General features: G+C 43.9%; 1 protein-coding gene across 1 annotated transcript in view; it reads left to right on the forward strand.

The window, feature by feature from the left end:
* Positions 1-4,223: 4,223 nt before the first annotated feature.
* The window catches only part of rimbp2b (RIMS binding protein 2b), a gene marked incomplete at its 3' end in the record, with an annotated part of 270,407 nt that continues 257,932 nt past the window's right edge, over positions 4,224-16,698 (forward strand). Inside the window, 1 exon segment of the mRNA XM_084307792.1 lies at positions 4,224-4,295.

Raw genomic sequence — 16,698 nt, forward strand, 5'->3', positions numbered from 1 at the left:
TTATAACTATGTAGTGTTCTGAACCATGAATATATGTTTACCACGAATACCCCCTTTGACAAACAAGTAGGCTATTTGATTATGAAAATCTGACTGAGGAGCCACTATTGCTCATATTTATGGAGTCAACATTGGTGCGGTGAGATTTAATCTACAGCCAAGACCATGAAGTGTGTATACTGCATGAAGAGAAATTGTCAACTTGTATCCAGATGAGTAGAGCCGCTGAATACCTATGGAAGGTTTAGGTGTGTGGAAGGAATGTCGGACAGGGGGGAGCGGTGCCCTGTGGCAGGGGCACTGGGCGGGACAAAGACAGCCTGGGCCCAGATGTCCGTTTGCGTTAGGGAGGTTACGGAGCAGCCCGCTGCCAGGGGAAACAAACACTAATTGCCCATTGGCCTCGGGTGGGAGATGTGCAGCTGGGGACAAGTGTCTAAAAATAGCACTGTCTGTTCCCATGAGCAGCGGGCAGCACGCAGCGCCACAGCATTAGTATTCACCACCAGAGCATGGCATGGACTCAAAAAGGTCATCTTCCGGCCATAATCACAAATGTCAGGGCAGGGCACAGAACCACACGGCAACACAGGGTGGGTGAACAGCATCGCAGGGGTGGTCCCTGCATGGACCCTTCCCACTGCACCGGCCTCCTCCTTGGGGTGGTCCCTGCATGGACCCTTCCCACTGCACCGGCCTCCTCCTTGGGGTGATCCCTGCATGGACCCTTCCCACTGCACCGGCCTCCTCCTTGGGGTGGTCCCTGCATGGACCCTTCCCACTGCACCGGCCTCCTCCTTGGGGTGATCCCTGCATGGACCCTTCCCACTGCACCGGCCTCCTCCTTGGGGTGATCCCTGCATGGACCCTTCCCACTGCACCGGCCTCCTCCTTGGGGTGATCCCTGCATGGACCCTTCCCACTGCACCGGCCTCCTCCTTGGGGTGATCCCTGCATGGACCCTTCCCACTGCACCGGCCTCCTCCTTGGGGTGATCCCTGCATGGACCCTTCCCACTGCACCGGCCTCCTCCTTGGGGTGATCCCTGCATGGACCCTTCCCACTGCACCGGCCTCCTCCTGGCAGGAAATGTCACATGGAAACGAGCTAGTGTCAGGACATGAAGTGTTTTCGTTTCTGGCCCAGGCTAAATCCAGGCCAATGTTAATTCCCATGAAGTCCCCCCCCCTTCCTCACAGAGATGGCCTTCCCTGCTTGAGTCGAGTTACAGCTCTTCCTCTATGACACAAAAGCAGCATCTGGTTCCACCTGGCCGGGGCCATGAATAATTGAAACGCCGGCATTATGATTTCCAGCTAGCTCTACCGGCTTGGCAATAACAAGCAGTTTAGGTAGCACTATCAGCATTGCCTGCTAAGTGGTTGAACATGGAGAGAGGATGTTATTTTACCACGTTGGCACCTTATACTTGTGTGGGTTTGTAAGTATTTGGTTGAACGAGTGCTTAAGTGTCGAGTGTTAGCCTACTTTCCCCAGAAATGCCAACATTGTTTTGGGCTGTTTTCAGAGTAGTGTGCAAACAAGAGTTAGGTGAAGCGTAACCCTTTGGTGGACTGTACAATACCGTTTATATTCCTGATTTGCTCTTATTTTCTACCATTAGACCTACCTGTATGTAGCAGTTTATGTAGTGTGACCACACTGTTGCATGGCGGTACGCGTTTTCAATCACCTGGACTGGACAGCCTAGGCTACATATTTAGATTAATCCATAATGAAAGCCTTTCTTTTCTCTGTGACTCGTGCATGTCATTTAATTGTATCGGTGCGTTTCCATGTTTGTGTTTTTTCCACGTAGTCAAAGCTCTCTGGAGCACTGTGTTTACACTGTGTTTCCTGAAGGCAGCAGGTGGGCAGGTGGTCCAGCAAGAGCCACTTAATCCTTTGTATTGTGAAACACTCATTGTGCACTGCAGGACCATGGCTGTTGGTTGTTTTTCCACTCAGACCACCTGCTGGGCCCAAAAGCTTACAACTTGCCTAGACACGATACCAGTTTCCATGCCAGCCAGGGGCAGGGGTTAGACTAGTGTTTTTGTGGCTCGTTTTTATACGTTTTTGAATACGTTTCATGTCCCTATTACACAGAAATGCAATGTGTAGTCTGCACGGAGCCGTTGTTGCGAAAACGCCCATGCGCAGTAGATACCATCTGCGTGCCCTTCCGGTGACAACAGTGTGTGTGTGTTGTGGGTGTGTGTGTGTTTGGGACATAGCTCCGTGTCCCAAATAGCTTCAGCTACCATGTGTTGTCAAGTTATTGTTATAAGGACCCCAGTCCAAGCTACAACAGTCTGCATTCCCTTAACAATTGTTTGTATTGAGCCGTATTGTATTGTACCCATATGCAATATGTTAAATAAAGTTTACATCCATTCATTCTGCTAGCATTACCGATTGCATGAGCAGCTGGCTAACGTGAGCTATCAGGATTCAGACCCTGTTAGCTCAGAGCTCCTCTTTCAACTTAAAGGGGAACTATCTTATAAATGGCCTTTTTGAGTGTTTAGCATTGTTTCCTAGCTATGTGAACTTATATTAATATGATCTATGTCTCAAAATTCTCATATTGGCGCATTCTTCCAATTCTCCTCTCACAATATTCACCCTCACTGAACTGAGTCATTTGAAAATGTGCCTATATGTGATGTCATAAAGACACCGCTGCATGTTAATGTTCAGGCGAAGACGACGCTGCGCAGTGGTTTAGGAGCCCAGGCTCAAAACAGCTCGAGATCTTGAGGTAGAAAAATGCTGTTTTTGAGGACTTGATTAGAAATACAAAACAATGAATAAAAAAAATATATATATTACAGAGGTGTTCCATAGACTCACAGGAATTGTGTAAAAGTGCCCAAATAGTGAAAGAAATAGTAAAATAGTTCCCCTTTAAGCATTAAACAAAATGGCCCAGTCATCTATTCACCTTTGTTTAATACACACAGCGTTGTCTCTAATGTTATCTAACTACTGATAGCATAGCTCCCGATATCATCAGTTTGGTGCTGGCTAAGTAGCGTGAGCTAACGTTAGGTTCTAGCCACAATGCTATACTGTTATAATGGCATACTCCATTGACGTTAGCATGCAGCTAACAATGCTACCGATCTTTTTTTAGACTAAACTATCCGCTCTTGGTGGTCACTTGTGTTGATGTTAGTTTTGTTTCATCAACAAATGAGAGGCAGAACACACAGTGAATGTATCCGTTTTGTTTATTGCACTTTTATTAGGCTTTGCTGAAAAAGAATTGCTGCATTGGGTAAAGATGGCAAAAGATGGTGGCCGCCTTGTTGACATTTGCTTTGCAGGCACATTCAAGTTCTGATTGGTTGAAATTGCCTTCATGTTTGCCACCTACTGCCACCTACTGCTTTGGCAGTGTACTACATCAGTGTGCTCAGGTGACAAAAACGAAAGTGTGACTCGAGGCTGCGACGTCGCGGCGAAACGCATATGACAATGAAACGAAAATGAAACGAAAGGTGTAACCGCAGCTCAGTCAGCAGCAGCAGTGAGGGGTCATTTAGAGTTCCCTGAGCCTACTAGTTTAAAACCACTCCATAACGCTACCATACGTCATAAACACTAAAGGCGAAAATATCAATACAACGCTATATCGCAATATTTGGCGTACTGATATTATATTGATACACTGATGCCAAGTATCAATATTTTAAAAAAATTATAAAAGAAAAAAGATTTTTGTTACAATAAAAATGTTGCTGGAATAGAAATTATTGGAGTTAGAGGTGAACAGACTGCAATCGTATTAGATAAATAAATATTATATATATTTTTATTGCAGATGTTGACAAAGGTATTAAAAAAAGGTATTAAATCGCAATATATCTTAATATCGCAATATGACAATAGCATGACTATAGTATCGTGATAATATTGTATCGTATCCTGATTCCCACCCCTAATAAAGACTGGGCACCAGTAACTGTAATCACATGTTTTTCTTTTAACAAATGAAGGCATTACTGTTCCAATATCAGCGATCACATTACAGTCACTGATCTAACAAACAGGCTGTTTACACACGTCATCGTTCCCTCTGTGTTGTTATGGATTCAACTAAATACAGTGACCACAGCTTTTGTTTTCTTCACTTCTCTCCCCCACAGCTGAGAAATGAAGTCTTGTCTCTCAACTTCCCCGGCGTACAGCGTGTTGTGGAGAGCTCCCACCTTCTAGAGGACAACAACAGGGTTCTGAGACTCGAGCCTGGGACTCTCAGCCACGACAGGCTACATCAGAAGTTACTGGTGAGTTGTTTGTGTGAGAAGGAGTTAAAAGTCTTGTTGACGCTGATAGTGAGCAAGAGCATGGGTCATTATAGAGCGCTGGAAGACACTCAGAGTGTGAAGTCAGTCTTCACAATATTGAATGGTCTCTGATGGAGCACGTCGGGATACAGTCAGAAGACAAACGCTCTCTAAACCTAGCCCCATAGATTTCATCATTCCTATCTGTTTCTTGTCTTTAGGAGGCCAACTTTATAGACGTATTCAGTGAAATTGCATTGCTAAGAGACAGCTTGGTCTACAGTTGATTTCCTGTTGCAGTGTTTTGCTGTTGTGTTGTCAAGATGAACCCATCCATAGATTTGGTTGGTTTTGGTACCCGTTTTCCTCGTCTAAGCCAGCGGTAGTCACTCTTGCATCGTGAGGGGAGACCGTAGTCGTGCCGCAGATATTCCATGGACGGTAAACAGCAGGTTTTCTCGAGACAAGCTTACCTCCTCCCCTCCTCCTCCTCCTCCTCCTCCTCCCCTCCTCCTCAGGCTTTGCTCTCTAGGCTCAGGCATCACAGCGGAGTCTGCTTGTAATTCCCCCGGCTTCCCCTGATGTCGGTACCTCAATATGAATGAGCTGCATCGATTAGCCCTCGGTGTGGTGCTTGCGTGGAGAGTATGCACCGTGAGGCTGTGTGTTTGAGTTGATGTGATGGGGGGGTTTCTCCTGTCTCACCAGGATGTTGTTTTCACAGGAGGATATGCTTGAGAACACCGTCTGGCTGGACTGTGGATTAAGTCTTTATATATCTGGTTTGCTTGCAGTTGTGGCTTAGTGGTTATAATCAGGTGGTGCTCCCCCACTTCTTAGAGGTGAATACGTTGTTAACAACACGTTGGTAGCAGTGGTGAGGTGAATAACTAGTTAACAACACGTTGGTAGCAGTGGTGAGGTGGTGAATAACTAGTTAACAACACGTTGGTAGCAGTGGTGAGGTGAATAACTAGTTAACAACACGTTGGTAGCAGTGGTGAGGTGGTGAATAACTAGTTAACAACACGTTGGTAGCAGTGGTGAGGTGAATAACTAGTTAACAACACGTTGGTAGCAGTGGTGAGGTGAATAACTAGTTAACAACACGTTGGTAGCAGTGGTGAGGTGGTGAATAACTAGTTAACAACACGTTGGTAGCAGTGGTGAGGTGGTGAATAAATAGTTAACAACACGTTGGTAGCAGTGGTGAGGTGGTGAATAACTAGTTACAACACTACAGTAGGTGAACAACACTACAGGGAAAGTTATCTGTGCCCCATTTTTTTTTATCAGTTTAAGCTTCACCAATGAATCCCAGTTTGAGTTGGCTAAATTGGATGAAAGTAAATAAATAAAATGCGTCACATTCTTCTAGTTAGGATTTTTGGACATTACGTTGTATGAAATACTTGCCAGTTGTGTAGTGGATGCAAAGCTATTAGCTTACTTTCAGAGTCCCGTGGTCGGAGTTCTTGACGGTTTCCGGGCGAACCGGAAAGCAAAATGGGGTCTTGAAACCAAAAAGCTTGCAGGCACAACATGCAGGCAAAAGGGTTACCCATTTCTAATACAAAACCATTGTCCTCCAGCACTTTGGATTCTGCTATCACTATTTTTGGCACTATTTCTTTCCTTGAAAAAAGCCAGTGTATTACTACGCTGCCAGGTAATGGATCAGCTGTTTCACAATTCTGGAGGAAATAGGGAATCCTTTTGCCTGCATGTTCAAGATTCAAGAGATTTATTTGTCATATACATACACGAGACATATAGTGAAATGAAGGTGGCCATGACCGCCTTGATTGTGCAAAAAATACAAATAATAATAGAATAAAATAGATAATAAAATAGACATGATAAAAAGTACTAAGATAAAATACAATACAATGCTAAGCTTACAAATTAAAAGGTAATGAGTCCTATATACACTACTATACAATATACAGTTACACTATAACTATACTAGCTATACTAACTATACTATACAAAAACATACAGTTATGTTTTTTTTCTTTAAAGTGACCTTTTCTTTTGTGTTTGAAGTTACCTGTAGTGTGTGTGTGTGTGTGTGTGTGTGTGTGTGTGTGTGTGTGTGTGTGTGTGTGTGTGTGTGTGTGTGTGTGTGTGTGTGTGTGTGTGTGTGTGTGTGTGTGTGTGTGTGTGTGTGTGTGTGTGTGTGTGTGTGTGTGTGTGTGTGTGTGTGTGTGTGTGTGTGTGTGTGTGTGTGTGTGTGTGTGTGTGTGGAGAGATCAGTGTTCAGGTGTTTTGGTTTCATGAGCCCGTTTATACTGTTTGCTGCCTGTCTAAAGCTTCCCGGCTCGCTCAGAACCTGGCCAGAACTCCAACCATCTAAGCTCACCTAAGCTAATGGCTTTGCTTTGACTACACTACTGGCAAGTATTTCATATAAGCTAATGTCCAAAAAAAATCGAAAGTCCTTCAGTTACACTCTACAAGGGTGTGAGGTTGGAGCTGCTGACTGTGTTTGTTAGCACAGTCAGGATGGTGTGAATTGTATTTTTAAACTGTCAGCTGGCACCTGATAATTAGCTCGTCAACAACCGTTGAGGACTGGCCTCCCCTTTTTATTCCCCAAATCCCCCATCATGTCAGTGCAACAGTTTTTTCAAAGAGACCAACATTGAACAACGTGAAATTAGTTTAAGGAGTTGAATGTGATATAAATCACCCAAACTGTGGAAATGAGTCGGTGGAACACCTGCATCCTGTGTCATCCTTTAACCCTTTCACTACCACACTACAGAAGGTTAACCTTTCACTACCACACTACAGACGGTTAACCTTTCACTACCACACTACAGATGGTTAACCTTTCACTACCACACTACAGACGGTTAACCTTTCACTTTCACTACCACACTACAGAAGGTTAACCTTTCACTACCACACTACAGACGGTTAACCTTTCACTTTCACTACCACACTACAGAAGGTTAACCTTTCACTACCACACTACAGAAGGTTAACCTTTCACTACCACACTACAGACGGTTAACCTTTCACTACCACACTACAGACGGTTAACCTTTCACTACCACACTACAGACGGTTAACCTTTCACTACCACACTACAGACGGTTAACCTTTCACTACCACACTACAGACGGTTAACCTTTCACTACCACGCTACAGAAGGTTAACCCTTTCACTATCACACTACAGACGGTTAACCTTTCACTACCACACTACAGACGGTTAACCTTTCACTACCACGCTACAGAAGGTTAACCTTTCACTACCACACTACAGATGGTTAACCGTCTGTAGTATGGCAGTGAAAGGGTTAACCCTTTGTCGTGTGGCAGTGAAAGGGTTAACTGGCTGGTTGATGGAGGGGGCGCCTGTGCAATTAGCTGGCAGGTGTGGCCTTCATCTAGTCCGAATGCACTGTATCTCCTGGCAATGGTAACATCCTTGCATGAGCGCCTGGTCACACAAAAGCTCTGCCCCTGTACCTGGTGGTTGCTAGGAAACAAGCGCTTTTTTGGAGTCAACGTGCGTCCTATCATGTCATTAAGCCTGTGTTTTGCATTGCTCAGTCAACAGAGAAATGGGACAGGAGGAGCGGGCGAAGGGGGAGAGGTGGGTGCATGTGAATTGGTAGGTGGTGGTGTTTGTCCCCTAGAGTGGAAAAACAGCCGATTATGGATTGTGAAAGATTGGCATGGCATCAGTAATTACTGATACTGGATGCTCCCATGTAAGGCTGAGCGAAGTGGTAATGAAAAGCTGACAGTACCTCCGCAGCCAAGCTCCATTAGCCTCCAGCTCTGTTATCTTCCGATGGAGATACAATCAACTAACCACAGGCACATGCTGGCAAAGGTATCACTCCTCACTTACACAGCCGTCTGGCCATCACATTTCCACCACACGCAGAGACATCTGGATAAGGGGGTCCTTTGTGCCTCGTCTCTCCGAGATTTCGCAATAATTTATTTCCCCTTGTGTGTCCCTTGAGTAGTGTAAGGTGAAGCAGTGTTACCCACAGGTTTTTATTGGTGGTGGTAATGGACCTGTCACAAGCTCTCTTTTCTCGATCCTCCAATCATAACGCTCGTCAGAGGAAAGCAACAGTTGTGATTGGAGGATCGAGAATAGTGTGGAGTTTGAGATAATGTACACATGAATGAACATTAGAAAGAGCTGTGTAAATACCACACACACAGAGCACTGTTCATATGTTATTGTATCATCTTGGGAAATATATTTGTGTCGGCTCCGTCTGATATCGAGGTGGGCCGCTGCATATAAATCTACACGCGGAAGACACTGGTGTACGTGTCCTTGTGTGTGAACGAGGGCTCGTCTTTTGGTGTTAACCTCGGGTCTGCCTCGCTACAGTCCATTCCTGTTTCCACGTCCCCTCTGGCTGCCGTCCCGTGTTTTCCGATTGGCCCCTGTGTTCCCCAGCAGACCGAGCTGCAGGTGAGGCTCTCTGAACCGTTATCCCCCCTCTTGTCTCTGGGTGTAGGAGCATCTGAGCGGAGTGGGGGCAGAGCGCCGTGGCTGCTCAGAGTTCATCATGACACCATGAATTCTTTTCCATAATAAGCAGCGCAGGAGGAGGACGCGGTGAAAGGGCTGACGCTGCGGCCGCTCCGCCGCTGTGTTTTCTGCTGTTGCCACACCGTTCTGCATTTCCCTCTGATCTATTTTTATTAACAGTGTTAGTGCGCAGCACACAGATGTTTCACGAATAAGCTCAGGCAGACAGCCTTTCATACAGGAACAGGATGTTACTGTGCTGAGACCAGGACTGAGTGCGGTTTTGCGGTTTGAAGGTTGTGTGCGTGATTGCGCATGTGTGTGTATGTGTGTGTGTGTACAGTGTGTTTTGTGTGTGTGTGTGTACACAGGGTGTTTTGTGTGCGAGTATTGATGTGGGAGGTTACCGCGCTGGGGGGCCAACCTCCGAATGGCCGTGTTTACATCACTTGTAATGAAATTAGAGCCGCGTGGCACCCACATTACGGGCCTCCACTGATCCCATAATTCAATTACCCCCCCTTATTAATGCTCTGATGCTGCCAGCCGACCCAGGACCACACTGTTCTTAGCCGCACACCGTTCACTCTGCAGCCCTCTCAGAGTTCTGGATCTCCAGTGGGCTGGACTAGTATGGGCTGATTGTCTAATAACACGGAATCCAGAACAAATCCAGATATTTCAAATTATTTGAATCCTGTGTAATTTTCCTATTGAGAATATGGGTATATACAAGTATGAACTAGGGCTGCTGTGATCATGACATTATGTCACAATGAAATAATTGCAGTTACTGATTTAATTATCTCATTATTATATCTTAAATTCTTAAATAACCAGATCAATGATGTCATATGTCGCTTTCCAATGAGATCCATGTTTCTCACTGTGCTACAGTACTTTGCAATGATCACACTGGAGCAAGGGAAGAAAGTGGGTTTAATGAACTGACACAAACACACAGATTGTAATATAAAATACCTAAACCTAAAACAATGATAATCTATTATACTAAATAATTGCTGATACAGATTCTGAGTCCTATACTTTTAAATATAAGCTGATACAGATTCTGAGTCCTATACTTGGTAAGGTTTATGGAGCAGATGATATTATGTGTGTCAAACAAGTGATGCAATGTCAGCATGGCACCAGGATACATGCACACACACACACACACACACACACACACACACACACACACACACACACACACACACACACACACACACACACACACACACACACACACACACACACACACACACACACATACACAGCACTGTACAGTATATAGCCCGTGGGAGAGCCTTTACCAGATTACACTTAGGATGCTGCGATAACACTTATCACAGCTTCATCAAAGATAGAGAGAGCGATAGAGAGAGAGCGATAGAGAGAGAGCGATAGAGAGAGAGAGAGAGAGAGAGCGATAGAGAGAGAGAGAGAGAGAGAGAGAGAGAGAGAGAGAGAGAGAGAGAGAGAGAGAGAGAGAGAGAGAGAGAGAGAGAGAGAGAGAGAGAGAGAGAGAGAGAGAGAGAAAGGGGGGGGGGAGAGGGGGAGAGAGGGGGAGACAGAGGGATAGAGAGGAACAGAGTCCTTCTCAGTCTCCTCCAGGGTCAGGTATTTCCAGCCCTGCTGACACCAGCCTACTGAGTCTAGACTCTTGTCATGAGGACTGTAAGGCTTCATCATTATACATATCACAGATTAAATGGCAGGCAAAATTAAGCCGGTTAATGGATTTATCTATTTGACCCTGTTCAGCGTGTGCCTGGTAGAGATAGAGCTAAATCAACTCTGTGCCCATCCTTAGGATTGCAACGTTAAACCTCCGCCAAGTTTCTCAAATCTCCAGCCATTGCATTGAGCTTATTAACATTTCAATCTGTTATAGGTTCTCTTTCCCACCTCTCAGGATGAATGTGCCCTTTTAATAATGTAACTGATTTCAACAAGATGGTAAAATGTTCATCTAACTTTTATAAGCCTCTTTTTGCTTTGCTTTGGCACCTCCTACACTGTAGATATGAGCTTGTGTGTGAGTGTTGTGAGAGAGAGAGAGAGAGAGAGAGAGAGAGAGAGAGAGAGAGAGAGAGAGAGAGAGAGAGAGAGAGAGAGAGAGAAGCTCCAGGGAGGAGCGAAGAGTTGTACCTACGTTTATTCTCCAGCGAGGGCTGCTGTGTTGCCTGTGTGTCTCTGAAATCAGTGGTTGGAAGTAACTAAGTATTTTTATTCAACTACTGTACTTACCATTGTACTTTACATGAGTATTTTCATTTTAGGGAACTTTATACTTTTACTCCACTACATTTCAAAGGGAATATTGTACTTTTTACTCCACTACATTTATCTGAAGCCATCAGTTACTAGTTACTTTGAAGACAAATATTTTGCATAGAAAACGTGGCAAAAATGTATGCATTTGAAGCCTGTCACCTTCAAGAGGACGTAATCAGAGCAGCATAACTGGACCACATACCAGTGAATGGAGGACTTTTATATTTTATCTGGGTATTCAACTCGAGGGAACAGTGAAGCTGCATCTGTTCACCGACGTTCACGGTTTTTCAATTGACTTTGTATGCATTCACGTCTTTCAATTGAGTATGCATTCACGTCTTTCAATTGAGTTTGTATGCATTCACGTCTTTCAATTGACTTTGTATGCATTCTCGTCTTTCAATTGAGTTTGTATGCATTCACGTCTTTCAATTGAGTTTGTATGCATTCACGTCTTTCAATTGACTTTGTATGCATTCTCGTCTTTCAATTGACTTTGTATGCATTCACGTCTTTCAATTGATTTTGTATGCATTCTCGTCTTTCAATTGACTTTGTATGCATTCGCACTGCCGCTAAATTTGGTTTTGCGTTGTATTTGAACGTACAGTCAGACTGACCTAGTGGTAACTGATAGTATTCACTGACCTCCTTCTCCTCTGTCTCATTCATAATGCACACGTGTTACATCGTGCTAAACCCTGAACAGTCAGCTTTTTCAGGCACGCTTAGTGTCTGCCATGTGAAGGCATTCGTATTAGTGGTCGACTGATATGGGTTTTTCAACTACCAATGCTGATAGAGTGCAGGGCGGCCCATGACTGATCTTTTTCTTTCTTTGCATTTGATAAACTAATAATTATAATAATTACAATGAATAACAAATGAGACATGAAACATGTCTCTTAATATCTATGTATTATTTTAAATGTGTATTATTCAGTACATTTCAACAAGTTAAAGGGGCACTTAAAAACAGTGCTGATTTATTTTGTACATAATCGTACACACATCCACAAACTCCAAAGTGTTTTGCACACATTCATTTAGTTTGACATTTATTGAGTAAATACATTTGAATATGGCCACCAGTGATGTCATCAGGGACATTGAATCCTTGTGTTAATTACAGCTCAATGAAATTATGTGGTAGTCTATATAAGTCTCTATAAGACAAGGTATTGCTATTTTTCATCTACATCATTTCATGGTGCTCTTACTTTGTAAGATCAACCCTAATAATTTAAAATAGATTCACTTACATAATATAATAATTGTTAGACTAGAAGTCTTTATTTTGTCATGCAGTTTAACACACACACGCGAGATGGGCGACCCACAGGAACACACACACACACATGCACTGAGTCGCCGATGAAATGTCTCTCAGCACTTTCCCCATCCCGTTGTCCTTCCCCCCATGGGCAGCCGGGAGCAGATAGGGCATCAACGTGAGCCGCGCCCCGGGGACCAATCCAAGTGCTCCTGTCTGTCTTCGTCAAGGATGCCACATCGTTAGCGATCTGTTGTGCATGTTTTTCCATTGGGTTTATCTTATCGGGGGGGATAAGGTCTAAGGACCCCCTCGAAAACGAGATAGCATATCTCAAGGGGTTTATCCTTCAAATAAATTTCAAACCCTTGCGAGCACGGGGAGAACATGCAAACTCCACACAGAAAGGCCTGGGAGAGGGAGCTCCAGTAGCTCACCATGTACCTCGACGCGAAAGCGTCGGGGAATACCGTGCTGCGTCACGGATCTGGTTGACCCCGAGTTCGATTCCCGGACCCGCCGTCATTTGCCGAATGTCTTCCCCTGTTCTCCCTCCCGTTTCACCCTGCATCTGTCGGTAATGCTTGACCAGAAAAGCGATAAACGCTAAAAAAAATGAAGTTAAAAAAAAAAAAAACGGCCTGAGAGATACCCCACCTGAGTACCTGGCATCATGGAAACCTGGTCCCCAAGCGGGAATCGAACCCTGGACCTTCTTGCTGTGAGGCGACAGTGTTAACCACTATACCACCGTGCCGCTGTACCGTACATGTGGAACAGCCAACGTTTTCTCAGCTGCACTCCCCTGAATGAGGAATGCCACTGATTCTTAAATGTAATGCACATTCTTGTACACCTGAATGTGCATACATAAACGTCCCCCCCTGCTCCTTGGTGCATGCAACCATAGGACCCTGTGTACATGGAATCCACAGGCAACGCAAAACCAATTTGCAACTGATAAAAATTTGATTGGATTAGATTCTAATTTATTGTCATTATACAGCACAAGTACAGTACAATGTAAATACGTTTGACATCCAACCAGCAAATGTAACAGTAAAGTGCAATAATAATATACAATGTACAGGTGATTAAACTGGGTATAAAATAAATAAAGTAGTACTACTGAGTAATAGTGCTAATCAGATGTATGTACAGAGTTGTAATATTAATATGTACAGTGATACACGTACAGTATAAAGACACTATGATAGTAAGTCATACTGGCCTGCAGCAAAACTATTAACAGTAGGTAAGGGATATGTACAGATATAGATGTATAGTATATACAGAAATGTAAAAAGGAGTGTGTATATATAATAATAATATAACATTATTGTATGCTATCATACAGAAATCGTGTCAGAGCGGTAAGCAAACACCAGTGGTGTACCGGCCAGTAAATGCTGTTCTAACTTCAACAGTGCAGAGGTACTGTTGCAACGAGTAGAACATAAGCATCACATCTTATTTAGTAGTGTCAATATGGGGTACAAGGGATGGGACAAGATAACAGGTGAGGTTAATGTGGTGTCAGGAGAGGGGCGCACAGCGGGTGAAGTGAAAAAGAAATGGGCTGATGTGAAATCAGACCAAAAAACATTATTGCAAAACAGAGGAGAGAGAAGCTGGCCACTGGAGGAGGAACAGAAGGCTCAGGGTTGTCTGAGGTGGACCAGCACATCCAAGGCCATCATGGGCAGCAGTCGCCGGTGTGTCAGCTGCTGTGTCCAAACACATCCAGTATTTCGGCAGTCCGATGCTGCGCTCAATGGTGGGACGAGTGCACAAATGGCTCTCTTTATAGGCCACCTCCTGCTCCGTCTGAGGGTTGGTTTAAGTTTACGTTTATTTGGATCCCCATTAGCTGTTACAAATGGCAACAGCTACTCTTCCTGGGGTCCACACGAAACAATAAATACAAACAAACTACATAATAAAAAATAAAACCAACAATAACAAACATACGAAACAATATACATAACATAATCAAACATAATCCCCCCCCCCCCCCACACCCATCCAACCCAACCCACCTCATTACATTAGCATTATACCAACATATTACAAAATGACTAGTAAAATAATAAAATGTTATATATCAAGCATTGTGCCTGTACCCAAAAGTAACCTCTTTACTTGCTTTTTAAAGCTTTCTTTGCTTGTTGCTTGAGTAATTTCACATGGCAACCTATTCCACTGTGAGCTGGCCCTATACATAACAGTTATTTTCATTGCATTTGATCTCGGTAGAGGAATTGAAACATGACCCCTGGTAACTTGTCTTGTCCTGGTGAGTGAGTGGGGTCATCAACCAGGGGGCCGGCGCATATCCGCAATCTCCTAATAAAACAAGTCATTAGAAGAATAGAAGCCTACGGTTGCTCGAACGATTAATTACGCACAGATACTTGCTAATTAGCCATGCGTCTCTAGCGTCTCCTTGCTTGCGGTGCACACACCCACAGAGCTGTTTTGTAAGATGTAGGCGTCATGGGCACCTCCTGGGAAGCGGGAGACAATGTTGAGCAGGTGGTTCTGGGCATCGCAGATGATTTGAACGTTGATGGAGTGGTATTGCTTTCTGTTGAGATCAGTGGAGGTTATTCCATGACAACACGTGAGGCAGTACTTCACTCATAATTATTATTAATTTACATATAGGTATATGTAAGGTATATGTAAGCTGTCACTTGGCCATTTTTGAAGAAAAAAGAAAATTCACTGGCATTTTTTATACAGAGGAAAACATTTCTAATAAAAAAAAGAAATAATAATCATAATAAATATATATATTTATTATGATTATTATTTCTTTTTTTTATTAGAAATGTTTTCCTCTGTATAAAAAATGCCAGTGAATTTTCTTTTTTCTTCAAAAATGGCCAAGTGACAGCTCTGAGCTCTCTGATCAGGCCTGATCCCATAACTGCAGTAATGGCGAGCTGTCAATCACTCAGTGCAAAATAACTGCACGGGTTGATCTTAGGAATATAATTATACAATCAAAATAGGGTAGGGTAGGCAGGTTAGTGACACTATGCGCACGCGATTGATTGGCGTTCACGCCGTGCCACACAAATTTAAGATCCAATCAGAGACACACAGCGGCGTGATTTTTTTCCGTAGCCTATGTTTGCGAAGACGGAGGGGAGGAGGAGGAGGCTTTGTTTACAAAATCATTTTATCTCAGTTGAAGAAGCTAACTTGTTGGAGCTAACGTAGCTAAAGGGCTACCACCGCAGCTACCAGGCCCAGGGTGGAGTGTTTTATTATTGTTCATGAACTTATTGTGCATCGTTTGATGATATATATATATATACAGGGACACTATATTTCCTCCTAAGAAGTAACGTCGTCAATGGTGAGTGAAATTATTTTTTTAAATATTTAGTAGCTGTGTGGGGCGGGTCTGTGTTGATTATGAATTAATTGGCTGTATTTTACTGCGTGCGTTGGTATGCTTTCTGCCTTTCTGTGGGTAACAAGCGATTTATTTTGGTCCGCTGTGGCCTGGCCTCTGTGTGTGCGTGTGTGTGTGACTGAGAGTGCAGTAGTCCAGGGTGGAAATTTACCGTGAATTTTACAAGCTCTATTGTACAACTTTGCTATGGGTTCTTCTATAATTTCCTTTCCAACCAGTTCTAGACCCAACATCTCCTCTCCTCCTCTTCTTCCTCTCCCTCCTCCTCCTCTTCCTCTCTCTCCTCCCCTCCTCCTCCTCTCCCCTCCTCTCCTCCTCCTCCTCTCCCTCTCCTCTCTCCTCCTCCTCCTCCTCCCCTCTCCTCCTCTCCCTCTCCTCCTCCTTTCCCCTCCTCCTCCTCCTCCTCTCACCTATAGCTATTGATGTGATGTTTGTAAGTGAGGCGTGTGTGTCAAGAGTTACTCCAAGGTATTTATTACTAGAGCCTGTTGTCTTTAACTGTAGTGTCTGTCTGCTGTCTTCATAACCACACTGTGTGTCTATACTTCTTTTAAAAAAAAAGATCTCTCCCGTCCTCCCCAATATTTTTAACTCGCAGCCACCACTGCCACACACATTGGGGGATGTTTTAAAAATATAATTTAACATATAATATAATAATTTGTGCTTTACCAAAAAAAATTGCAGCCGCCACTGGTTGAGATATGGAAACACATTGTTGATTTGCATGTGCGTGCAATCAAATGCGCCAATGGTGTTGGGCAGACCAGCAATGGCATGGAATGCTCTGTTGACTGGGATCTGTTGTTTGTCAGTATATGGGAATTGGATGTATTGTGTGGCCAGTTGTATGATTCCATCCGCTTGTGGAATTGACACAAGGGATTTAAAAAGTCCAGATAATGGCC

This window comes from Notolepis coatsorum (genome assembly GCF_963971535.1).
Source record: "Notolepis coatsorum genome assembly, chromosome: 1".
NCBI classification, from domain to species: domain Eukaryota; kingdom Metazoa; phylum Chordata; class Actinopteri; order Aulopiformes; family Paralepididae; genus Notolepis; species Notolepis coatsorum.